Raw genomic sequence first — 25,443 nt, forward strand, 5'->3', positions numbered from 1 at the left:
TTCAGAATATAAAACAATTGTATATTAATTTAATCTATCAACAGATACAGCAACATAGAGACAATAATCCCTCATTCATATAAACAAATCAAGAATCATGATGGAACTAGAATCCATTGGCAATTATAACTGGTCTCCCACACCCACATGTGTGAGTAAGTGTCTCTGCCTCTGCACTGACTGTAGTGTCTCTGAATTTGGTGTGCTCAGTGCACTTAGTCTCAGCTTAGTCTATCCGCTGCTGCCTGCAAGGTTGGGGACGAGATGTTGCGCCCATTTGTAGATGACAGGGATGAAGAGTAGAGCAGAGCCCAGAACTGAGACCAGGAGGAAGGTCCACATGGAACACAGGTCCAGAACCTGAGCCACAAACTTCCAGTCCTGCACCACCTGAAGAGAGAGAGAGACCAAACATGCCCTTCAGACTCCAACACATGACCTCGTTGACACATGGGTGGGGAGGGCTTTGCACACAGAGGTGAAGTTACGTGTGACAATCAGAGGATGGAGACAAATATACAGTATGAGAGAAGATGAATATATAGAGAGAATTACAGTAAGACTTCAAAAACCTAAATTCAGTACTTTAGGGATTGATTTGGAATTGTGTTAAAATCATAACAAACAAACACAATATTCTCTCATGCCAACTTTGGCATTTATACTGCAGGGGCAGATTGATTCTCTGTAACTCTATGGGATCTTACCTCTCTGACCCTCGTTCTCCTTGACCACATGCATGGTGATGTAGCGGATAGAGTCCAAAGCAGCCTGCAGGTTATTCCTAGAGGAGAGATGAGGGGTGGACTCTGGTGAAGAGCCCTTCATAATGCCCCCAACTGCCCCCTCTCGCCCTGCCAGTCCTGCACTCTCTCCCTGCAGTCCTGCCCCTGGCCCCGCCAGGGCTAGCATAGCGGTCCACATGGCTGTGCATACACAGCAGCTTGGGCAGCCTGCGCAGGAAGATACAGCGCACCCAGGGCGCCGCCATGGTGCGTGGACGAGGAGCGGTGGTGGATGTTGATGGCGAAAGACGGTGATGACGATGGAGAGCGTGACAAAGATCATGGTGAACACCAGGTACTCCCGATCAGAGGGATGACCTTGGAGGAGGACGGAATGATCTCCTCGATCACGAGAAGGAAGACGGTGAGGGACACCAGCACAGAGGTGCACAGGGAGATCTTTCTCCCGCCATTGGAGGGGAAGGTAGAAGACCAGGATGGTGAGGAAAGAAAGGCCGATACAGGGGATAATGAGGAACAGGGTGTAGAAGAGCGGCAGTCTACGGATGATAAAGGAGTAGGTGATGAAGGGGAAGTGGCAGGATCCGTCCATCCTCAGACCACGGCTACCTGTCGCTTTCACTATCTCCCATTCACCATTGTCAAAGTAGTCCCTCTTGTCCACATGGAAGTCCTCCAGGAGGATGTCAACCTGTTGAGTAAATAAAAGGTTAGAAAAGACTAAACATCAACAGACGTATCTCCCCTTTAACTCCCTAAAGTATAAACAAGAGATTCACGCATTTCTGACATCAGTTAAAGACTGTATGGTCATTAATATACTGTAGACTGTTTCACAATGCTGTGTAGGCTACAACCTGTGAGCCATCATAGGTCCAGGAGCCAAACTTCATGGAGCAGTTCTGCAGGTCAAAGGGGAAGAAGGTGACATCGATGATGCAGGCTGACTTGTAGTTAGCGGGCTGTGTCCAGGTGATGGTGCCATCGTACTTCACCACAGCCTTGGTGACAGAGCCCTCAAAACGTCCATCGGCACTGTTAGAGGAAAGGATAAACATCTGTTTTTCTTCTACAGGATTGAATCAGGCTTTGCTTGACGTGTTGGATTAATTGAATCTGTGCTGTTCAAAATATAGTCTACAGTGAGGGAAAAAAGTATTTGATCCCCTGCTGATTTTGTATGTTTGCCCACTGACAAAGAAATGATCAGTCTATAATTTTAATGGTAGGTTTATTTGAACATTGAGAGACAGAATAACAACAAAAAAATCCAGAAAAACGCATGTCAAAAATGTTAGAAATTGATTTGCATTTTAATGAGGGAAATAGCATTTGACCCCCTCTCAATCAGAAAGATTTCTGGCTCCCAGGTGTTCTTTTATACAGGTAACGAGCTGAGATTAGGAGCACACTCTTAAAGGGAGTGCTCCTAATCTCAGCTTGTTACCTGTATAAAAGACACCTGTCCACAGAAGCAATCAATCAATCAGATTCCAAACTCTCCACCATGGCCAAGACCAAAGAGCTCTCCAAGGATGTCAGGGACAGGATTGTAGACCTACACAAGGCTGGAATGGGCTACAAGACCATCGCCAAGCAGCTTGGTGAGAAGATGACAACAGTTGGTGCGATTATTCGCAAATGGAAGAAACACAAAAGAACTGTCAATCTCCCTCGGCCTGGGGCTCCATGCAAGATCTCACCTCGTTGCAATGATCATGAGAACGGTGAGGAATCAGCCCAGAACTACACGGGAGGATCTTGTCAATGATCTCAAGGCAGCTGGGACCATAGTCACCAAGAAAACAATTGGTAACACACTACGCTGTGAAGGACTGAAATCCTGCAGCGCCCGCAAGGTCCCCCTGCTCAAGAAAGCACATATACAGGCCCGTCTGAAGTTTACCAATGAACATCTGAATGATTCAGAGGAGAACTGGGTGAAAGTGTTGTGGTCAGATGAGACCAAAATCGAGCTCTTTGCCATCAACTCAACTCGCCGTGTTTGGAGGAGGAATGCTGCCTATGACCCCAAGAACACCATCCCCACCAGTCAAACATGGAGGTGGAAACATTATGCTTTGGGGGTGTTTTTCTGCTAAGGGGACAGGACAACTTCACCGCATCAAAGGGACGATGGACGGGGCCATGTACCGTCAAATCTTGGGTGAGAACCTCCTTCCCCCTCAGCCAGGGCATTGAAAATGGGTCGTGGATGGGTATTCCAGCATGACAATGACCCAAAACACACGGCCAAGGCAACAAAGGAGTGGCTGATGAAGCACATTAAGGTCCTGGGGTGCCCTGGCCAGTCTCCAGACCTTAATCCCATAGAAAAATCTGTGGAGGGGAGCGCTGAAGGTTCGAGTTGCCAAACGTCAGCCTCGAAAACCTTAACGACTTGAAGAAGATCTGCAAAGAGGAGGACAAAATCCCTCTTGAGATGTGTGCAAACCTGGTGGCCAACTACAAGAAACATCTGACCTCTGTGATTGCCAACAAGGGTTTTGCCACCAAGTACTAAGTCATGTTTTGCAGAGGGGTCAAATACTTATTTCCCTCATTAAAATGCAAATCAATTTATAACATTTTTGACATGCTGTCAGGATCGTCGATAGATGAAGTGGACCAAGGCGCAGCGTGGTAAGCGTACATACTTTTATTGAAGTACACCACACAAACAAAACAACAAACCAAACGATCACGTGAAGTCCTAGGTTAACACCAAAAAACAAACCTTAACGGAACAAGATCCCACAATGACTAGTGAAAACAGGCTGCCTAAGTATGGTTCCCAATCAGAGACAACGAGCTACAGCTGCCTCTGATTGGGAACCACCTAGCAAACATAGATCTAAACGATCTAGAATGAAAACATAGAACAACTAAACATAGGAAAATCCACACCCTGGCTCAACATTTAAGAGTCCCCAGAGCCAGGGCGTGACAGTACTCCCCAAAGGCGCGCGGACTGCGACTCGCGCCACACCAACACAAGAGGGTAGGGGCCGGGTGGGGCATTCCGCCTCGGCGGCGGATCCGGCTCCGGGCGTGACCACCACACTCTCTCCACCCTCGTTGCGCCCTGGTCTGGTCTGGCCCTCTGGCCGGAGCTGGACTGAACACCGTGGAGCGGATTGCTCTGGCTCGGCGTGGAGCAGCTGACCGGTGCGACCAGGCACCCGGTGGAACAGGCACGGACGTGCCGACTGACGACACGCACCACTGGCTTGGTGCGGGGAGCAGGAACGGGCCGGACGGGCTGACGATGCGCACCACTGGCGTGCGGGAGCAGGAACGGGCCGGACCGGCTGACGAGTGCGCACCACTGGCTTGGTGCGGGGAGCAGGAACGGGCCGGACCGGCTGACGACGCCACACCACTGGCTTGGTGCGGGGAGCAGGAACGGCCGGACCGGGGCTGGCGCAGCGCACCACTGGCTTGGTGCGGGAGCAGGAACGGGCCGGACCGGGCTGGCGACGCGCACTACAGGCTTGGTGCGGGGAGCAGGAACGGGCCGGACCGGGCTGGCGACGCGCACCACAGGCTTGTGCGGAGAGCAGGAACGGGCCGGACCGGGCTGGCGACGCGCACCACTGGTTTGGTGCGGGAGCAGGAAGCGGGCCGACCGGCTGGCGACGCGCACCACTGGCTTGGTGCGGGAGCAGGAACGGGCCGGACGGCTGGCGACGCGCACTAGGCTGCTAGTGCGGGAGCAGGAACGGGCCGGACCGGGCTGCGGCGGCGCGCACCACTGGTTTGGTGCGGGAGCAGGAACGGGCCGGACCGGGCTGGACGCCGCACCACTGGCTTGGTGCGGGGAGCAGGAACGGGCGGACCGGGCAGGAGCGCACCATTGGCTTGGCGCGGGAGCAGGAACAGGCCGACCGGGCTGACGACGCGCACCATTGGCTTGGTGCGGGGAGCAGGAACGGGCCGAACCGGGCTGGCGACGCGCACCACTGCCTTGCGTGCGAGCAGGAACGGTCCGGACCGGGCTGGGTTTCCTCATAAACCTCCGCTCCCTCTGCTGCCTAACCAATTCCTCTCGCCGTGCCTCCACACTCTCCTTCTCCCTCGTGACCAGTGGCCCCCGTAACCTGGCGGCCTCCTCTGCTAACCTGCTGAACCGCTCTATTGCGGCCTCCTGCTGTCCATCCTCTCTCCTCTTCACGCTGCTTGATCCAGTCATGGTGGGATCTTCTGTCACGATCGTTAACGGAAGATGAAGCGGACCAAGGCGCAGCGTGGTAAGCGTACATACTTTTATTGAAGTACACCACACGAACAAAACAACAAACCAAACGATACGTGAAGTCCTAGGTTAACACCAAAACAAACCTTACGGAACAAGATCCCACAATGACTAGTGAAAACAGGCTGCCTAAGTATGGTTCCCAATCAGAGACAACGAGCCACAACTGCCTCTGATTGGCAACCACCCTGGCCAACATAGATCTAAACGATCTAGAATGAAAACATAGAACAACTAAACATAGGAAAATCCACACCCTGGCTCAACATTTAAGAGTCCCCAGAGCCAGGGCGTGACACATGCGTTTTTCTGGATTTTTTTGTTGTTATTCTGTCTCTCACTGTTCAAATAAACCTACCATTAAAATTATAGACTGATCATGTCTTTTGTCAGTGGGCAAACGTACAAAATCAGCAGGGGATCAAATACTTTTTTCCCTCACTGTATGCTGTGTAGGGTTGCAAAGCTACCAGTAATTTTCCAAAGTTACCGGAAACTTCAGTAATTTTGGTAATTAACAGAAAATATATGACAATCTATCGTAACTTTGGTAATTTATACTTGAAAACATTTATTTTTAATGAATATATAGTATTTATTTATTATATCTGTGTCCATATTGTCCATGAGTTTCAAGTAGATAGACCATATGGTTAAGAGAAAATAGCCTAATTAATTAAAAAAGCATTTAATCAACAATGGCATTATTTTCAATTAACTCTGCAACTCTTCCAACTATTAACTTTTATCACAACTACCACCAGTTTGACGCCAAAACATTGACAACAAAGACATATTGACATAGTAAAACATTTTTTGGTTTAGCATCTTATTGAATTATTTCAGATATTTTATGTGATGAGGCCACTAAGGCTGCATTTAGACAATTCAGATATTTTTTAATTAATTGGTCTTTTGAACAATCAGACCAACTCTGAAAAAGATCTGATGTGAAAAGATCTGATGTGATTGGTCAAAGAAATCTGAATTGCGTTGCATGTGTAAAAGCAGCCACAGAGGGTCAGAGATTGTTACAGACACCTGTGATAATCTGAAGTACCCAAAAGGGCCACTAGATGTCTGGTGATAGATTACATAAAATCCCTGAAAGATACCAAAAGTCTGGTAGTTTACTGGTAAACTTAGAATGTTTCCAGTAATATACAGTGCTTGACTTGGGATGGAATGAGTGCAGGAGCTGTATTTTTTCCAAGTCGGTCCATTAGACATTATACTATAGAGACCTCTGATTATTCACTGTTAATTGTTTAAACACATTTTCCATTACTTCTCCATGACTTTTAACACATTTTCATGACTATTATTATAGCGTACATGAAAAAGTAGCATTATTGACACTGGAAAGCTGCTGTGTCTGATTTCATGTAGACCTACCGCCTCCTGCCGTTGTGCCCTTGATCAAGGCACTTAGCCCCCCACATAGAGATGCACTGTTAGTCACATGTTATCATGATCAAGGCACATAGCCCCCCACATAGAGATGCACTGTTAGTCACATGTTGTCAATATGTGGTCAACCCTCCATCTGGAGAGCTCCTGGGTGTGCAGGCGCTTCAACATTACAACCAAATGCTTTTGTCTTTATAAAATTATTCCCTCATTCAATAAGTCAGGGATCAAATGGATAAGGTAGTCTACTTCAAAGCAAGGTATCTAACTAGACATGTTTATATATAAGGCTAAAATATTCATGTTCAGGGGAGATCTATGCACAGCAAGTTATTTGTCAATTAGGCTATTCTTAGAATATTTTTAACGTTGTCGCAATTCCATGGCTCCTGTTTAATAGAGGGGAATCCCAGCTTTCTAAAGGTGCACATTTATTTAGGCTCTACAGTGCCCGTGGAAAGGCAACAATGAAATGAATGCTTAGTTTGTTAGTTAACTAGCGAAATAACTGCTACAAGTTATATTTTGAATTGGTGATCTAGTTAGTCTGTCTGTAATTATTTTATACCTGCTGCTGAAATGTCGCGCTCTCTTTCCTCCGGCAACGGCCCACTCGCACTGGCACACACACAGCGCCACAGACATGCGCTAAAGGGTCATTCCGATTATGGCTGATATGTAGTTTTTTTATTGATTGACCATATTTAAAAGTGTGCTTTCATGAATTACATTTACAACAATTATTAAACTAATTTCCATAACTTTTCATGACCTTACAAATCCTAATTTGACAATTTGTAAGAGGCATCATGCCATTCCGGCTGGCACGTTTGTAACGATCCCGGCAGTCTGAGTCGGGTCCTGTCTGTGTACTAGTTTTTCTGCTCGTGATCTCCAGTTTCCCGAGGGTTCTGGAACGCTCCCTGCCTGGTTGCCGGGCAACGTTGCTAGGTGGGAGCTCTCTTGATTTCCGCACCTGCATCCCATCAGCAATCTGCACACCTGGTCCTGATCATCACCCTTCTTAGGCTCTGTCCTAACATCCATTCCCTGCGGATGCGCTAGCCATGAACAGTATGTTTATCAGCGGATCCAGTCTTAGAGCTTAGAGCATTAGTTTTGTTGTTTTGCACCTTGGTTGCTTGTTGTATGCTTACCTCCGTTTTGTTCTCCCTGCAGTCACTCGTCCGGAACCTTCACCCAACCTCTGCCTGATGAGTCGGCGGCTGCCGAGCCATCATTGGACCAACTACTGCACCCTCAACAACTCATCCACGCCGCCCGCTCTGTTCCCTGGATTATTCAGCAGCACTCGTGGATCAGTTAAATAAACACTCACCTTTGACACCACTTACCTTGTCCTGGTCTGCTTCTGGGTTCTGGCTTAGTAAACCGTGACAACGTTTTCAATCTGCGCAATCTCGAACAGGCTATACTGTCACTCACAGATTCAGAGATTGAGTGCAAATTAACTTGAACAAAACAGAATTAGGAAATGAATGCCCACTCGCCATTGCTATTCAATGAAGATGCCACCTTCATTCTGCTTTGATCAAACTTTTTTGCCTCAGTGTGTGAGTCTGGGCCAACAAAAGGCTACATTGTTTTTATATAGGGGCTGGTACTGAATTCCCAACAAATTTGAAGTGCCGGTAAGGCGTGCTAGTATGGCGTTCCGGACAGCTACCGCCCAAGTCAAGACTAGTAATATACCCTCCATTTGCAACCCTAATGTGGAGATTATAGTGCTCAGAAAGCTTTAGTTCAATATCAGTGCCATCTTTTGTTCTAAATTGTTGGCAGTGATGGGCATGGTACATACTTGTCATAGAGCACAATGTCTGGGATCCAGATGGAGTCTGACGGGACTCTGATGGTAGTGATGCCCAGGTAGTCATCAAGGTTCCAGCGTAGCTTCATGTCCAACCATTCCTAAACAGGAGAGAGAGAGAGAGGGATGAGTCACCTTCACCATCTTTCATTAATGGTCATCTCTTTTACAAGACTGTTGCTGGAGCACACCATAAATTACTTTTCTCCTCCTGAGAGAAAATTGATTCCACTACTCTATACACTGAGTGTACAAACATTACTCTTTCCATGACATAGACTGACCAGTTGAATCCAGGTGAAAGCTATAATCCCTTGTTGATGTCACTTCTTAAATCCCCTTCAATCAGTGTAGATGAAGGGGAGGAGACAGGTTAAATAAGGATTTTTAAGCCTTGAGACAATTGAGACATAGATTGTGTATGTATGCCATTCAGAGGGGAATCGGCAAGACAAAATATTTAAGCGCTGTCACGATCGTCAGGGAGAGACCAATGCGTGTTGAACGAACATGGTGAACTTTATTATCTTTAGTGATAATCGACACAATAAACAAAACAAGAAACGACTCGTGAAGTCCACGGTAACAATGACCGAACACGGAACAAGAACCCACAAACACAAAGGGAAAATAGACAGTATAAATATGGCTCCCAATCAGAGACAACCAACGACAGCTGACACTCGTTGCCTCTGATTGGGAGTCACTCTAGCCAACATAGAAATAAACACAACAGAACTACCAACATAGAAATAAACACATAGAATGAACACACCCTGGCTCAACATATAGAGTCCCAGAGCCAGGGTGTGACAGCTACCCCTAAAGGCGCGGACTGCGAGCCGCGCCTCCAACCTGAACAAAACAGGGCTGGGCGGGCATACCTCCTCGGCGGCGGTTCTGGCTCGGCCTTGACCACCACCCTCCAATAAACGCCTCATTGCGCCCCTGGTCCAGTCTGGCCCCGCCGGCTGGAGCTGAACTGGACTTAGCAGGAGCGGTTAGCTTCAGCTCCATAGTGGAGCAGTTGACCGGTACCTTACCAGGCACCTGTGACCCAGGCACGCAGGTTGTGCAGGACTGACGACGCGCACCCCTGGCTTGGTGCGTGGAGGAGGAACGGGCCTTACCAGGCTGACTGACGCGCACCCCTGGCTTGGTGCGTGGAGGAGGAACGGGCCTTACCAGGCTGACGACTGCACCCCTGGCTTAGTGCGTGGAGGAGGAAACGGGCCTTACCAGGCTGACGACTCGCACCCCTGGCTTGGTGCGTGGAGGAGGGACGGCCTTACCAGGCTGACGACTCGCACCCCTGGCTTGAGTGCGTGGAGGAGGGACGGGCCTTACCAGGCTGACGACTCGCACCCTGGCTTGGTGCATGGAGGAGGAACGGGCCTTACCAGGCTGACGTCTCGCACCCCTGGCTTAGTGCGAGTGGCAGGGAACAGGCCGGGCCGGGCTGGCGACCGCGCACCGTAGACTTGGTGCGAGTGGCAGGAACAGGCCGGGCCGGGCTGGCGACGCGCACCGTATGCTCGGTGCGAGTGGCAGGAACAGGCCGGGCCGGATGGCGACGCGCACCGTATACTTGGTGCGAGTGGCAGGAACAGGCCGGGCGGGCTGGCGACGCGCACCGTATACTTGGTGCGAGTGGCAGGAACAGGCCGGGCCGGGCTGGCGGCGTACGCACCGTATACTTCGGTGCGAGTGGCAGGAACAGGCCGGGCCGGGCTGGCGACGCGCACCGTATACTTGGTGCGAGTGGCAGGAACAGGCCGGGCCGGGCTGGCGAGCGCACCGTAGACTTGGTGCGGTGGCAGGAACAGGCCGGGCGGGCTGGCGACAGCGCACCGTATACTTGGTGCGTAGAGCAGGGACAGGCCGGACTGGGCTGGCGACGCACACCGTAGGCTTGGTGCGTAGAGCAGGGACAGGCCGGGCTGGCTGCGACGCACACCGTAGGCTTGGTGCGTGGAGCAGGGACAGGCCGGACTGGGCTGGCGACGCACACCGTAGGCTTGGTGCGTGGAGCAGGGACAGGCCGGACCGGGCTGGCGACGACACCGTAGGCTTGGTGCGTGGAGCAGGGACAGGCCGAACCGGGCTGTGGAGACGATAGGAGACCTGGAGTGAAGAGAGCGGCCACAACCCGTCCTGGCTGAATGTCACACACTCTGTGTGAGGCATCCCGCACAGGACGTACAGGGCGTGTATCCGTAACCTGGTGGCCTTCTGAATCAGCCCCTTTTCTGCCTCCGTCAGCCCCGTCGTCCATGCCGTGTGCCCCCTAAAAAATTTCTGGGGTTGCCTCTCGACCGTCCGACGAAGCGACCCTGATCACGCCGTTGCTCCTCTCTCCGTCGCCTCTCCACTGTCTCACTCCATGGCCGGGCGATCCATCCCTGCCAGGATTTCCTCCCAAGTCCAGGACCCTTTACCGTCCAATATCTCCTCCCATGTCCAGGCTGCCTGCTCCTCTCTACGGCGCGCCTCCACCGTCTCTTCTCCCGGCGCTTCCTCCCATGTCCAGCCCAAGAGCTGCCCCTGGACACGCTGCTTGGTCGTTGCATGGTGGGTTCTTCTGTCACGATCGTCAGGGAGAGACCAATGCGCAGCGTGCTGAACGAACATGGTGAACGTTATTATCTTTAGTGATAATCGACACAATAAACAAAACAAGAAATGACTCGTGAAGTCCACGGTAACAATGACCGAACACGGAACAAGAACCCACAAACACAAAGGGAAAATAGACAGTATAAATATGGCTCCCAATCAGAGACAACCAACGACAGCTGACACTCGTTGCCTCTGATTGGGAGTCACTCTAGCCAACATAGAAATAAACACAACAGAACTACCAACATAGAAATAAACACATAGAATGAACACACCCTGGCTCAACATATAGAGTCCCAGAGCCAGGGTGTGACAAGCGCATTTGAACGGGGTATGGTAGTAGGTGCCAGGCACACCGGTTTATGTCAAGAACTGCAACGCTGCTGGGTTTTTCACACTCAACAGTTTCCTGTGTGTATCAAGAATGGTCCACCACTTAAAGGACATCCAGCCAACTTGACACAACTGTGGGAAGCATTGGAGTCAACATGGGCCAGCATCCCCGTGGAAAGCTTTCTACACCTTGTAGAGTCCATGCCCCAACGAATTGAGGCTGTTTTGAGGGCAAAAAGGGGTGCAACTCAATATTAGGAAGGCATTCCTAATGTTTTGTACACTCATTGATCACTAGTAGTAGCAGGGTCGGGGTCAATTCCATTTCAACAAAGTCAATTCAAGATTGAAACTGAAATTCTAATTTCTTTCTCATAGAGAAGCATAAAGTAGAATTGGAATTAGATTTGGAATTTCCGTTTACTTCCTAAATTGAAATGGAATTGACACCAACCCTGGTAGTGAGAATAGTAGAGCCAATGATGGATTTCTCTATTCCGCTTTGAGTTACTATTGCTGTACAACTTCATATTACAATCTTTCTGTGTTCTCAGTGCTAACAGTCCTTTAGCAGATGCTCTTATCCAGAGTGACTTACATTAGTGCATTCATCTTAGGACAGTTAGATGAAACAACAACGGGGGGGTGGGGGGAAGGGGGGGGGTGGATATAAACATTTATGGTCTAATAAAGTAGATAGTGGGAGAGAAGCATTGACGTGGACAGAGCCATATTTTCAACCTTATCTCCTCATTCACCGCTGATGAATAGATGTGGCCATGTTAGCTATTGCTCTCTGTCCTCTGATTTGCATGGAGTTGTTTGTCATTGTGGCAGACTAGGGAGAGGCTGACCTGCAGACCCTGGTCTGGAGGGATGATTCCCTGTCTGTAGAGAACAGATGCAGTCAGAGGATATGAATGAAGCTGTCAGGGTGGCTGGGGGCTAGGCAGGCTGCTGGGGAGCGAGAGCTGCAAAGTGGGTGGCTCGTGTGGGCACAAGGGAAGGTGGAGGAGGGTGGGGAGAAATTAAGATGTGAGCTCTTCATGAAATGCCATAAGAACAAGGGGACTTGCAGGGGACGGGAGGTTGATTGTTACTCTAAATGCCATGTTGCCTTTGTTGGTCTAGCTGACGCTGCTGTAGAGCAGGGGTTCCCAACCTTTTTGGTTACTGTACTCCCAAATGAATTTTGCTCCGCCTGGAGTACCCCTGAAGTACCCGCTATGAGCATTTTACCAGTAACCCTATGGACTTATGAGTCTTTTCAAGTATCCCCTCTGGATAGGCCAATATCCCCAGGGGTCCTAGTACCCTGGTTGGGAACCACTGCTGTAGAGTGTTGTGAATATACAACGGCTGGGTCTAATCCTGGACACTGATTGGTTAAAACCGCATTCCAGCCGATGTCTATTCCACAAGTTACCACCGGCTAAAGCCATGACATTGAAATGCCTATTTACACTGTTCCATCTCACTGCGCAATCCACTGTCTCATCAGCCCAGCCAGACAATTTATAAACTTGACCTCCACTGTAAAAGCATCTAGACATTATCTCCCATTTCTTTTAGACTAGCAATTGGTTTTCAATAGTGGAGATTTGTATAAACCTTGCTGTCTGTCTATCTGACATTTGTAACACTGTTTCAATATTGGAAATTTGATCTCCAGCTATCCCATAGTAATGAACTTGTAGGGGTCAGCGAGTTGAGACAAGACAGACAGGCAGGCAGCTTTTTCTCAGCCAGTCGAAATCATGAATCAGCATAATTTGTATGGATTTATACTGTACAAAGAAATGTCAATAGAACACAGGTAAACAAAATCAAGTGCAGCTAGTTTGCAGTCTTTTCCAGCTTCAGTTTGAAGTGATTGTGTTAGCATGTGTTGTTGGCTAGCTCCTCTGAACAACAGTGTCCTGACGAGAGAGCACATTTTCTATGGCAGGTGAAATCGCACATCATTAGCTCATTGTTATGGATGTATCCAAATAAATGTCACTAGAAAACAGCTTAAACAAATGCAGATGCAGCTACTTTGTTGTTATTCTGGCTGCACTGTTTGACGTGACTGTAAGTTAGCCATAGTTGGCTAACTAGCAAGCAAGAACGTATGCCAGCCAGTATGGCAATATAACATTTAGAACGATACAGAACAAAAATATTTAAATACTGTGTCACATCTCTGGGAACCGAACCAATAGAACGTAGCAACCCTTGATTTGTGTCGGGCCTATATCTTGTGTGAGGATGAAATAGTATGAATAAATGTATCAAAATAACGTTTTTAATGAAAATATGTAAGTCATTATTTAAATATGTTGGTAACCCATTGTATAAAAGTGATAATGCCCTCGAAGCCTGTGTATGGAGGATATATTGGCATGGTTTGCCAGCCCTCGACTTCGTATCGGGCCTAACAACACCCGTACCAATATATCCTCCAAACACAGGCTTTTCAGGCATTATCACTTAAATATACTATGCACCCCCCAAAATATGTTTAAGATCTTGCCTGTTTCATCCACACATTGGTTGTCATCAGCTGGTTCTTCTCGTCCTGTAATGGAGAGACCATACTGTAAAGGTTTTATCTGTACCTTTGTGTTGTTATACTGTCAGTATGTGTGTAAATGTGGTACAGAGCAAACAACTAGCCTAAAAGCCTAAATGTATGTATAGTGATATATTCTTTGCAGTGGTGTAATGTACTTAAATAAAACATACTTTAAACTACTTAAGTTGTTTTTGGGGTATCTGTACTTTACTGTTTATATTTTTGATTACTTTTACTTCACTACATTCCTAAAGAAAATAATGTACTTTTTACTCCATACATTTTCCATGACACCCAAAAGTAATCGTTACATGTTGAATGCTTAGCAGGACAGGAAAAATGGTCTAATTCACACACTTACAAGAAAACATCCCTGGTCATCCCTACTGCCTCTGATCTGGCAGCCTCACTAAACACATGCTTCATTTGTTAAGGATGTCTGAGTGTTGGAGTGTGCCTGGCTATCCGTACATTTGCAAAAACAAGAAAATGGTGCCGTCTGGTTTGCTTAATATAAGGAATTTGAAATGGTTTATACTTTTTCTTTTGATACTTAAGTATATTTTAAACCAAATACTTTTAGACTTTTACTCAAGTAGTATTTTACTGGGTTACTTTCACTTTTACTTGAGTCATTTTCTATTAAGGTATCTTAATAAAGTCCAGCTTGCATTGACAAACATCAAAATAATCATCAGGAAAACACAAATCACAATATACCATAATAATCATATTTTTCTCACCACGTCCACTAGCTGGGAGATGGCCAGTCCAAATCTGACCCGTACTGTGCCGTTGAGGTATTCTACAGGCCTTACCCATTTCTGGTAGTTTCTGAAGAGGTTCTTGAACAGTTTGTCCTCTGTCTTGGCATAGGAGGACAGTTTGGGGATTCCTATAGAGGCAGGGAAACACCACATTAGCCTTCCTTAAGCTGCATCATGTCAGCGACGTGTTAACAGGGGATATTATCCTGGTAACAGCTCATGGCCCATGTTCAGCCCAACTAAAGCACATTGACGATGATTCATAGTCCCTGGCTCCTGGCACTTTGTCAATAACCCCATCAATCTCCAGTTTAACATGCAGGAAATCACCCCAGCGATCTCAGCATCATGACAATCACATCTCTGGTCCCTGTTTATCAGACCAGGACCAGACATTCACTATCTATAGAGGAAGAAAGCTCACTGTCACTTTGTCAAGGCAACATAGTCAATGCCTTTTGTTGATGATTTGGTGTTTTCCATTGCTCATGGAAGGAGACAAAGGTCAAGTGTGTCCTTCCTGTTAGAATTCTCTGCAAACTAGTATGTTTGATCAGATATGTTGGTGTTTATAACAGAAGTGTTATTTTATTTACAAGGAGGATTTTTGAATAATATGTTTTATTGTATTTTTCCCTCAAATGTATCCTCCTCTTCCTCCCTGGAAGAGACTCCTCTGCTGCCAATACAGAGTGGTGCTTCATCCCCAGTTCTTCGCCATAGAAGTAGGCCTATAAACAATCTAACAGTGATTAAAGGTTAGAGTCACTTGGCTGGGGTTCAGGCAACAAAGGCTGTCCAAACCTTTAAAAGCTGATGAAGGTTTTGCACAGAATAAACTAAAGATAGCAGCCAGGGTTGCATTTGTGCTCCAATTTCCTCCGTAATTGATGACTCACTGTCAGCGGGATGCATAGACATGGAGAGATTAAATTTGACTCCATTGCTCAATGCCAGCACCAGTGTCAAGTGGGAAGACTTTAATAGTGTAGGCTGCCAGTCTAGTCTGCCTCCCTCCATCATCCAACACTAATGCATTTCTTCCTATCAGCTCTGTTTTATTTGGTCTCTCTCTCTGTAAATCCTGTCAGTCATCCCCCGCTCTGTTCTAATTTAATTTGACTCAGTGTGTTTTCTATCTGGATTATGAGGAACGAAGCCCCAATGAGTTTTACTCTCCATAACTTCATTACAGATGGGTCTGATGTTGTGACTGTGGTTGATGGATACCTCATTGTATCAGTGCATCAGCTGGCCTCTGTGGCATGCTGGTATCCATGGCAGCCTGGTGTTGTAGGCCCCTAGGGGGGTTGATGATGGAGAAAAGGGCTGGAGGATGGAACCTTAGATAGAGGAGGCTTTTTATGTGTGAAGGACACAGTGAGGTCTTTGTGCCCCTTAAGGGCTAGCTGGGTTTTTAGAGAGTGAGAGACCGGAGGTGCACCTTCCATATTAAAGACATCAGCCGTCACTCTAGTCTACATACAACTGCTGACTGGGAGGAACATCTGGAGTTAGCCTCTGTAAATGCAGAATTAAGCACCAGCAATTTTCACGATTAATTTATTATATTCAGCACTTTAGTTCAAACGAAGGATGTAAGGTTGCTGTATTATTACTGTAAACAGGTCTCCAGCGCAGGGAGAAAATGAAGAAGTATCGATTAAATTCTTGAGGGACACAATGCTCTTAAATCATTCCCCACATGCTCATGGGCTTATTTTATGTGTGTTCAATATGACTGTAAATTTACCTGAAGATGACAGGCCCATGGCGGGGCTGACTACAGTTAACACCCCAGTGTCGTCCTCAGGCTCAAGATCAATAGCAGCATTCTTAGACCTCCTCAGTCAATATCACTGTGATTAGCAGATTCATCATCCTTAGACTTTCTCTCTCTCATGCTCGGCACAACTTCATGCAGAAAATTCTGCTGCATGTCTGGCTTCTCTGGGAGATTCTGAACACTACCCTTTGTGAAAAACAATATAAATATGATCCAACAATGTGTCATATAACACCTACAGTACAACCATCACACCATCATCTATTGTAAGTAGTAACTTAGTAACTGTCACGGTTCAGACAGACGACAAGAGGACCACAATTGCGTCACACCAGAAAGTTTATTAAAACTTAAGGGGAAAAGGGAAGTAGGGAGTGAGTGAAGGCTCCGGGGTTATCCCGTCCAATGTGCTGGGTCTGTGCCCCCCCAGTGGCAGCGATCGTCCGATGACGCCGGTGGTTGGTGGTCCAGAAGTCCTGGGGGGAGGAAACACAGACACAACGGGCGGATGAAACAAGGCAGAAGTACAGTTCAGGGAAATCCAAATACGTTGTAGCAAGGCAGAAGGCTGGTCAGAGTTACCGGGGTCGAAGAGTAGTCAGGAGTCGAATGGCAGAAAGCAGGTCTGGTTTTCCTGGGGCAGAAGAGTATCCAAGAATCAGGCAGGTCGGGGTCACAAAACAAGGGTGAGCCAGAAGCGCGAGCACACAGGTTCCGGGTGTGAGCTTTGCAGACGATCTGACAAAGGAGAGCTGAAAGACGGGACTTTAAATACTGGGAGAGGTTAGTGGGTAATGCAGCGCAGCTGGCAGAGTAATTAGAGCCGAGCAGAGCAGGGACAGGTGGAGCTCGTTAGGCTGAGTAGAGAGAGAGAGATGAGCAGAGTGGAAGATAGTGGAAACACATTAAGGTGGTAACCCGGTGAGTGAGAGGGCTCATGACAGAACCCCCCAAGGGACGGCCCCAGAAGTCCCAAGAGCAACACCACGCCGGGCGGGAGGAGGGGAGCCGGGAGGAGGGCTAGAACTCCTCCGAACGGTCGAGCGAACGCCCTCATCCTCGGAGGAAGCCGGGAGGGCCGTGGTCGGGAGATGGGACAGGTCCCGAGACAGGATCAGGCACAGGACAGGAAGCCGAGCGGGCAGGACGGTTAGGGATCCTCTGGGGCGGCCCCTACGGATTGCAGGTTGATCAGGATGCCGTTGGTGGAAGGCGGTGATGAGAGTCCTATCCACAATCCGACTAGCTGGCACCCAGGTCCTTTCCTCAGGTCCATAGCCCTCCCAGTCAATGAGGTACTGGAGACCCTACCCCTCCGTCTGGACCGAAGCAGGCGGCGGACGGTGTAAACCAGACCACCATCGACGAGCCGTGGAGGAGGAGGACAAGGCGCAGCAGGGACCAGCGGACTCTCATGAATGGGCTTAATCTTAGACACATGGAAAGTGGGGTGCACCCTCATGGAATTAGGGCAGTTGGAGCCGGACAGCAGTTGGGCTAATCACTCTTATGATAGGGAATGGGCCAATGAACCGAGGTGCCAACTTCTGCGACTCCACCCTGAGTGGCAGGTTCCTTGACGACAACCACACCCTTTGACCAACATGGTAGGTGGGAGCAGGGATTCTCCGACGGTTGGCCCCGGTAGTGTAGCTGGCAACGGATCTGAGAAGTGTGGCTCGGGCCTGTGACCAGGTGCGGCGACATCGACGGGCAAACGCAAGGGCAGATGGGCAAGTAACCTCCCCTTCCTGACTGGCAAATAGAGGAGGCTGGTATCCATAAACACATTGGAAAGGGGACATACCGATGGCAGAGCAGGTCAGAGAATTGTGTGCGTACTCCACCCATGTCAATTGCTGCGACCAGGAGTGGGGGTTGCGTGAAGTCATGCATCGCAGTGCCTTCTCGAGCTCCTGATTTGCCCGCTCTGACTGCCCATTGGATTGGGGATGGAATCCGGAAGTCAGACTGACTGTGGCCCCCAGCAGGTGACAGAACTCCTTCCAAAAAGCGGAGGAGAATTGTGGGCCACGGTCAGAAACTACATCCTTTGGCAGTCCGTGGATCCGGAAGACGTGTTCCAGGACCACCTGGGCGGTCTCCTTGGCGGTTGGGAGCTTGGGGAGGGGAATGAAGTGTGCCATCTTGCTGAATCGGTCAACTATGGTGAGAATGACGGTCTTGCCCCCTTGAAGGGGGCAGCCCCGTGACAAAGTCAAGGGCGATGTGAGACCAGGGGACGTCTGGGCACAGGCAGGGGCTGCAGCAATCCGGCTGGGGGCTGGCAGGACGACTTGTGTTGGTTGCAGATGGGGCAGGCTTGGACGAATTCCCCGACATCCTTTCTCAGAGCGGGCCACCAGAACCTCTGGGCGAGCAGGTTGTAAGTGCGGGTGGAGCCAGGGTGACAAGCTAGGCGGGAGTCATGTCCCCACTGAACGACCTGGGACCTTAGGTTTTCGGGGACAAAAGGCGGTCAGCTGGGCAAGTGCTGGGACCGGGCTGGTTACGGAGAGCTTCCAGCACCTGTTCCTCAACAGCCCAGGTCAGAGCTGCTACGATGCAGGGACTTGGCAGAATCGACACAGGATCCTTGGAGGGGTTGTCATCCTTCTGGAATTGACCGGGAGAGGGCGTCTGGCTTGGTGTTGCGTGATCCAGGCCGGTATGACAGAGTGAAATTAAACCTGGTGAAGAACAGGGCCCAGCGGGACTGCCTGGAGTTCAACCGTTTGGCCGTGCGGATGTACTCCAAGTTCTTATGATCGGTCCAAACGAGAAATGGAATGGTGGACCCCTCCAGCCAGTGACGCCACTCCTCCAAGGCAAGCTTCACAGCCAGCAGCTCTCGGTTCCCTATGTCGTAATTGCACTCAGAGGGGGACAACCGACGTGAGAAAAAGGCACAGGGATGGAGCTTCCTATCCTCCGCAGCCCACTGAGAAATCACAGCACCAACTCCCACATCCGAGGCGTCCACCTCCACAATGAATTGCCGGTCCACGTCAGGCATCTGGAGGATGGGAGCGGAGGTGAACCTTACCTTGAGGGTACTGAAGGCCTTGTCGGCTGCTGGGGTCCAGGTGAAGGGTTGCTTGGTGCTGGTTAGAGCAGTGAGAGGGGCAGCAACGGTACTGTAGTTCCGGATAAACTTTCTATAGAAGTTAGCAAACCCCAGAAACTGTTGCAGCTTCTTTCTGTTCTCCGGAACTGGCCATGACGTGACTGCTGATACTTTGGCAGGATCCATTTGGATACTTCCCTCTGCCACTATGTACCCCAGGAAGGCCACTGTCTTGACGTGAAACTCACATTTCTCTGCCTTGGCGTAGAGGGAATTCTCCAGAAGACGATGAAGGACTTGCTGGACATGGCGGGTGTGTTCAGACAGGTTTCTGGAGTAGATTAAGATGTCATCCAGGTAAACGAAGACAAACTTGTTTAACATGTCCCGCAGTACATCATTCACTAGAGCCTGGAACACAGCAGGAGCATTGGTGAGGCCAAAAGGCATAACCAGATACTCGTAGTGGCCTGTTGGTGTATTGAATGCGGTCTTCCATTCATCTCCCTCCCCGGATCCGCACTAGGTGGTAAGCGTTTCTGAGATCCAACTTGGTAAAAACAGTGGCTCCCTGGAGCAACTCAAAAGCAGAGGTGAGCAGAGGGAGAGGGTAACGGTTTTCACTGTGATGTCGTTGAGTCCCCTGTAGTCGATGCAGGGGCGAAGAGATCCGTCCCTCTTCCCCACAAAGAAGAAGCCAGCACCAGCCGGAGATGAAGATGAACGGATCAATCCTGTGGACAGAGAGTCATTGATGTAGTCCTCCATGGACCTTCTTTCAGGAGCAGACAACGAATAAAGACGGCCCCTTGGAGGGGCTGTTCCAGGGAGGAGGTCGATGGCACAGTCGTACGGTCGGTGAGGGGGCAGAGATGTGGCTCTTGCTTTGTTAAACACTTCTCTGAGACCATGGTAGCATTCTGGGACATGGGAGAGGTCAGGGGCGGAGTTAGTAGGTACTGGCCGAGGGGGTGAGTGCGGCAGCAAGCAGGCAGGTTCGGTGGCAGTCCTCTCCCCACTCCCTGATCACCCCGGTCACCCAGTCGAGCTGAGGGTTGTGCCGGCGGAGCCATGGGTAACCCAGGATGAGGGGTTGGCCTGGAGAGGGGAGCAGGTGAAACTGGATAGTTTCTTGATGGTTTCCCGGACAGACCCATCAAGACCGGGGCCGTGACATGAGTGACCGATCCGAGTAAGTGTCCGTCCAGTGCCCGGGCAGGAATAGGAGGTGTCAAACGGAGGTTCTCCAGTCCCAGTTGGCGTGCCAGCTTGATGTCCATTATGTTGGCTTCGGCGCCAGAATCCACCAGAGCAGCCAGGGTGTGAGTAGAGTCAGAGAGGCGGAGGTGAACTTGCAGCAAGGGTTTGCGGTCGGAGGACTGGATGGTCATTGAGCTCAACCGGACTCCCCCTATGCCCGGTGAGCTTCGGCTTTTAAAGGGCAGGTTACCACACGATGTCCATCACCTCCACAATAGAGGCAGAGGTTTGAGGTGAGCGGCGCTGGCGCTCTGCAGGAGTGAGAGAGGCTCGCCCAATCTCCATAGGCTCAGACTGATCAAGCTGACTTGGGTGAGTGGCAGTAGCTGACAGGAGCCCAGTCGGATCTCTCGAATGCCGGTAGTTGGTGGACCTTGGCGCCCCCTCTCACGACGACGGGTCTGTATCCTTCTGTCGATCCGGACAGTCAGTGCGATGGCTTCATCAAGAGTGGAAGGCAGTTCATGGGAGACCAACTCGTCCTTGATATAGTCAGCCAAGCTATGGAAGAACGCGTCCACCAACGATGGTGTGTTCCAAGAACTTCGTCTTGCCAGGGTTCGGAAGTCGATGGAATGGTCTGCGACTGTACGTCTGCCTTGTCGAATACTGAACAGTTCACGAGACGCCTCTGCGGTTGGTGAATCCAGGTCAAACACCTTCAGCATCTCCTCAGCAAACAGGTCGAAGGTTGCACATGCGGGGGGTTTGACGTTCGAACTCTGCTGTTCCCCAGAGTCGAGCTCGGCCCGTCAGGTGAGTGATGGCATACCCGACCCTAGCCCCCTCCGTGGCGAAGGTCCTTGGCTGCAAGGAGAACTGAAGTCGGCAGCTAGTCAGGAATGGCCGGACCTGGGTAGAATCGCCGTTGAACCGCTCGGGGTTTCCAATCTTGGGTTCCGGGGCAGCGGCTGAAATGACCGGGGCAGGTAACTCGGAGGCAGGGCTGGTGGGCAGACTGGCTGGGGGTAAGGTTGGTGAGGAGTTGGATGATCCTGGCGAGTTGTTGTTGCTGCTGCTGGGACTGCTGCTGGTGCTGCTGGAACTGCTGATGCTGTTGGTGGCCGACCTGAAGCAGAGAGGTGATGTCGCCGCTCATGCGGCCTAGCTCTCTCTCAGTGTGTTCCAGGCGTAGCATGGCGGTGGGTTGCTCAGGTTCTTCGGTTTCCATGTCGGGGAAGTGTGCGCTGAGTCCATGATGGTCGGATCGTACTGTCACGGTTCAGACAGACGACAAGAGGACCACAATGGTGCGTCACACCAGAAAGTTTATTAAAACTTAAGGGAAAAGGGAAGTAGGGAGTGAGTGAAGGCTCCAGGGGTTATCCCGTCCAATGTGCTGGGTCTGTGCCCCCCCAGTGGCAGCGATGCGTCCGATGACGCCGGTGGTTGGTGGTCCAGAAGTCCTGGGGGAGGAAACACAGACACAACGGGGCGGATGAAACAAGGCAGAAGTACAGTTCAAGGGAAATCCAAATACGTTGTAGCAAGGCAGAAGGCTGGTCAGAGTTACCGGGGTCGAAGAGTAGTCAGGAGTCGTAATGGCAGAAAGCAGGTCTGGTTTTCCTGGGGCAGAAGAGTATCCAAGAATCAGGCAGGTCCGGGGGTCACAAAACAAGGGTGAGCCAGAAGCGCGAGCACACAGGTTCCGGGTGTGAGCTTTGCAGACGATCTGACAAAGGAGAGCTGAAAGACGGGACTTTAAATACTGGGAGAGGTTAGTGGGTAATGCAGCGCAGCTGGCAGAGTAATTAGAGCCGAGCAGAGCAGGGACAGGTGGAGCTCGTTAGGCTGAGTAGAGAGAGAGAGATGAGCAGAGTGGAAGATAGTGGAAACACATTAAGGTGGTAACCCGGTGGAGTGAGAGGGCTCATGACAGTAACTAGCTAAGTAATACTTTTTAAATAAGGTATGTATGAAATAAAAAGCATTTAATTGAGTAAATACAACTCGTGCAAAATCTCTTCTGCAGTTGGCTCTAATGTCCTCCATTAGACCAACACCAGCAAGCATGCTGAGAACCACAGGACCCTATTAATTTAAACTGAGCAAAGATATCCATATCAAATCAGAGGGGAAGAGTCTGCACAACTGGAAAATCCTCACAGAGCAAGGGCATCATAGTTGCTTCATTAGATTTTTGTAATGGAGCAACAATTCAGCATGAATTGTCATGATTGAATGATAAACACAATCTGAAGACCACTTCCCAACCCTTTACGATATCTGTAATCCAGTGTATAGATTGTGTTAGAAATGCTCAATAGGTGTATCTACAATTAGTGTAACCTGAGTGTGTAGCCAGTCAGGCATTACTCCAGGCTATCTCTCCAGAGGATCCCTGGCTGTGTACTGTACTGATGAAAGATGTGAATATTTTATGAGTCATCTTGAAGATCTGGGGTTTACAAAAACACCCCAAGAGAAGGCAGATTAAAATATGTGATCTTACACATCTCCTATCTCTCCTCTGCAGTCCACACAGCCCATGTCATTAAACCCAGCCCGCTAACGAAGGACAGAATTTCATATGAGGAGCTCCATTACATTTTTCCATTTGAGCTATTTAGCAGACGCTCTTATCAAAAATAAATTACAGTCAGCGACTCAAAGTCAGTGCAAGAATCAATCCTGTTTCTGCACAGGCTGGCTGGCAGGGAGGAGGCAGACGTGGAACTATCTGGACTGTCCAGCTTATATTTCTGCTATTGACTGGACAGTTATTAGAACTCTGAGGTTCTTTACCCAAATGGTTAATAGAGACATTTCTTCCCTTATTCAGCTCATCTCCTCTCCCAGCTGAACAGAAGGTCACCAACCACAGGAAATTACTGCACTATGCCAGACAGGGTTGCATATCATTGATACTTAATTAACTGAGAGCAGGAAACCAAACCACTCACCTTCATAACAAATGTTGACAAAGTCTTTGAGACCATACACTTTGATTACAAATCCACTTAAAAGGGAAATTAGGTCTGGATAAATTGAGTGGTCATACTGACATTACTCAGCCCATCTGTTAATGATCATCCCTCATAAGTTCCTCTTTTAATGTAATATTAAAGTCTCAGCTGACGTAGCCTCTTCACTATCTCCCATCCTCAGCTTACGTATCCTCTTCACTATCTCCCATCCTCAGCTGACGTAGCCTCTTCACTATCTCCCATCCTCAGCTAACGTAGCCTCTTCACTATCTCCCATCCTCAGCTGACGTAGCCTCTTCACTATCTCCCATCCTCAGCTGGTGTAGCCTCTTCACTATCTCTCATCCCCAACTGGTGTAGCCTCTTCACTATCTCCCATCCTCAGCTGGTGTAGCCTCTTCACTATCTCCCATCCTCAGCTGGTGTAGCCTCTTCACTATCTCCCATTCTCAGCTGACGTAGCCTCTTCACTATCTCCCATCCTCAGCTGGTGTAGCCTCTTCACTATCTCCCATCCTCAGCTGGTGTAGCCTCTTCACTATCTCCCATTCTCAGCTGACGTAGCCTCTTCACTATCTCCCATCCTCAGCTGGTGTAGCCTCTTCACTATCTCCCATCCTCAGCTGACGTAGCCTCTTCACTATCTCCCATCCTCAGATTTTCCATCTGCCCTCCCGCTCATCTCCTTATCATCCTGTCCCAGTAGATTACCCTAGTTGTGCAGAGTGGGCATCTGTCAGTCTGATAACGTCTCTGATGGCCCATCACTCTGAGAGTGTCTTCCATGTCCTCCACTGTGGTACTGTAGGGAGAACTTACCCAGGGAGTGACACAGGTGGCAGCAGCAGTATGACAGCAGCAGGATTAGAGTGGTGGCCGCTGGCCCAGCTCTCAGCATGATATCAGAGGGGGCTCCAGATCCACACAGCCAGGGAGCAGTCCCTCAGGCAGCCATGACTCCAACACAGCTGGAGCCTAAGAAAACACTGCAATATAATCACAACAGTGCACAAACAGAGGAAGTTATGGGACATGTATACATCAGTATAGATACCTTACATGTACACACAAACATGAATACAGACACATACTGCATACACACACATTTAATCTTACACATTACACACACACACATACACGTGTACATACACATTACACTCACCTGCTTGGATGTAGTGAACACACACAAACCTATCCACATTATGATCACAAACACACATACTGTGCATATCAGACCTGCATCCTCTCTTCCTATCATCCACTCAACACACAATCTATCCTAGATGCAGCGTGAGAGTCCAGACAGTGTGTCGACAGACAGACAGGCAGCACTACTCTCTAGTATTCATCCACTCCATGCAGCCCTGCTCCCCTACCTCAGCTCAGACAGACGATGCTTCAGTCCCTTGCTGCTGCCTCTAAATGAACGGTAGCACACTCTCTCCTCCTTTTCCTCCTCCTCCTCAACCTCCTCCAGAAAGCCAGCCCCTCTCTCTCCCAGAAGAGTCGATCCCCCTAATCATACAAGGGAGCTTCCCCAACAGCACACTGCCTGCAGCCTGTAACCTATCCACAGCCAAGTGTCTACACTGCAAGCCCTGCCCCAGCAGCTCTACCTACATAGATCCAGCACACTGCTATTGTTCTCTCTCGTTCTCTCTCCATAGACAGTGGCTAGCAGCGAGGCTGCCTCAGCCATACGTCTTACTAAGGTAGCTTCAGACTGTTGCTTCAAGTTTAACGGCAGGGTTAATAGGGTGAAGGAGCATGTGTGTATCTGTATGTGTGTGCTGAGAGCTTGCCTAATATACAGCATTCATACCCCCTGATACTAGCTGGAGCACCTGTGGGATGAGAAGATTTAGATTTTGAGATGTTATTTTGT

At 49.4% G+C, this 25,443-nt stretch overlaps 1 pseudogene; it reads right to left on the reverse strand.

Moving 5' to 3' along the window:
* Positions 1–231: 231 nt before the first annotated feature.
* On the reverse strand, positions 232–25,051 carry LOC121582299 (annotated as a pseudogene).
* Between the last annotated feature and the right edge of the window lie 392 nt (positions 25,052–25,443).

The sequence above is a fragment of the Coregonus clupeaformis genome, unplaced genomic scaffold (assembly GCF_020615455.1).
Source record: "Coregonus clupeaformis isolate EN_2021a unplaced genomic scaffold, ASM2061545v1 scaf1702, whole genome shotgun sequence".
In the NCBI taxonomy this organism is placed as follows: Eukaryota; Metazoa; Chordata; class Actinopteri; order Salmoniformes; family Salmonidae; genus Coregonus; species Coregonus clupeaformis.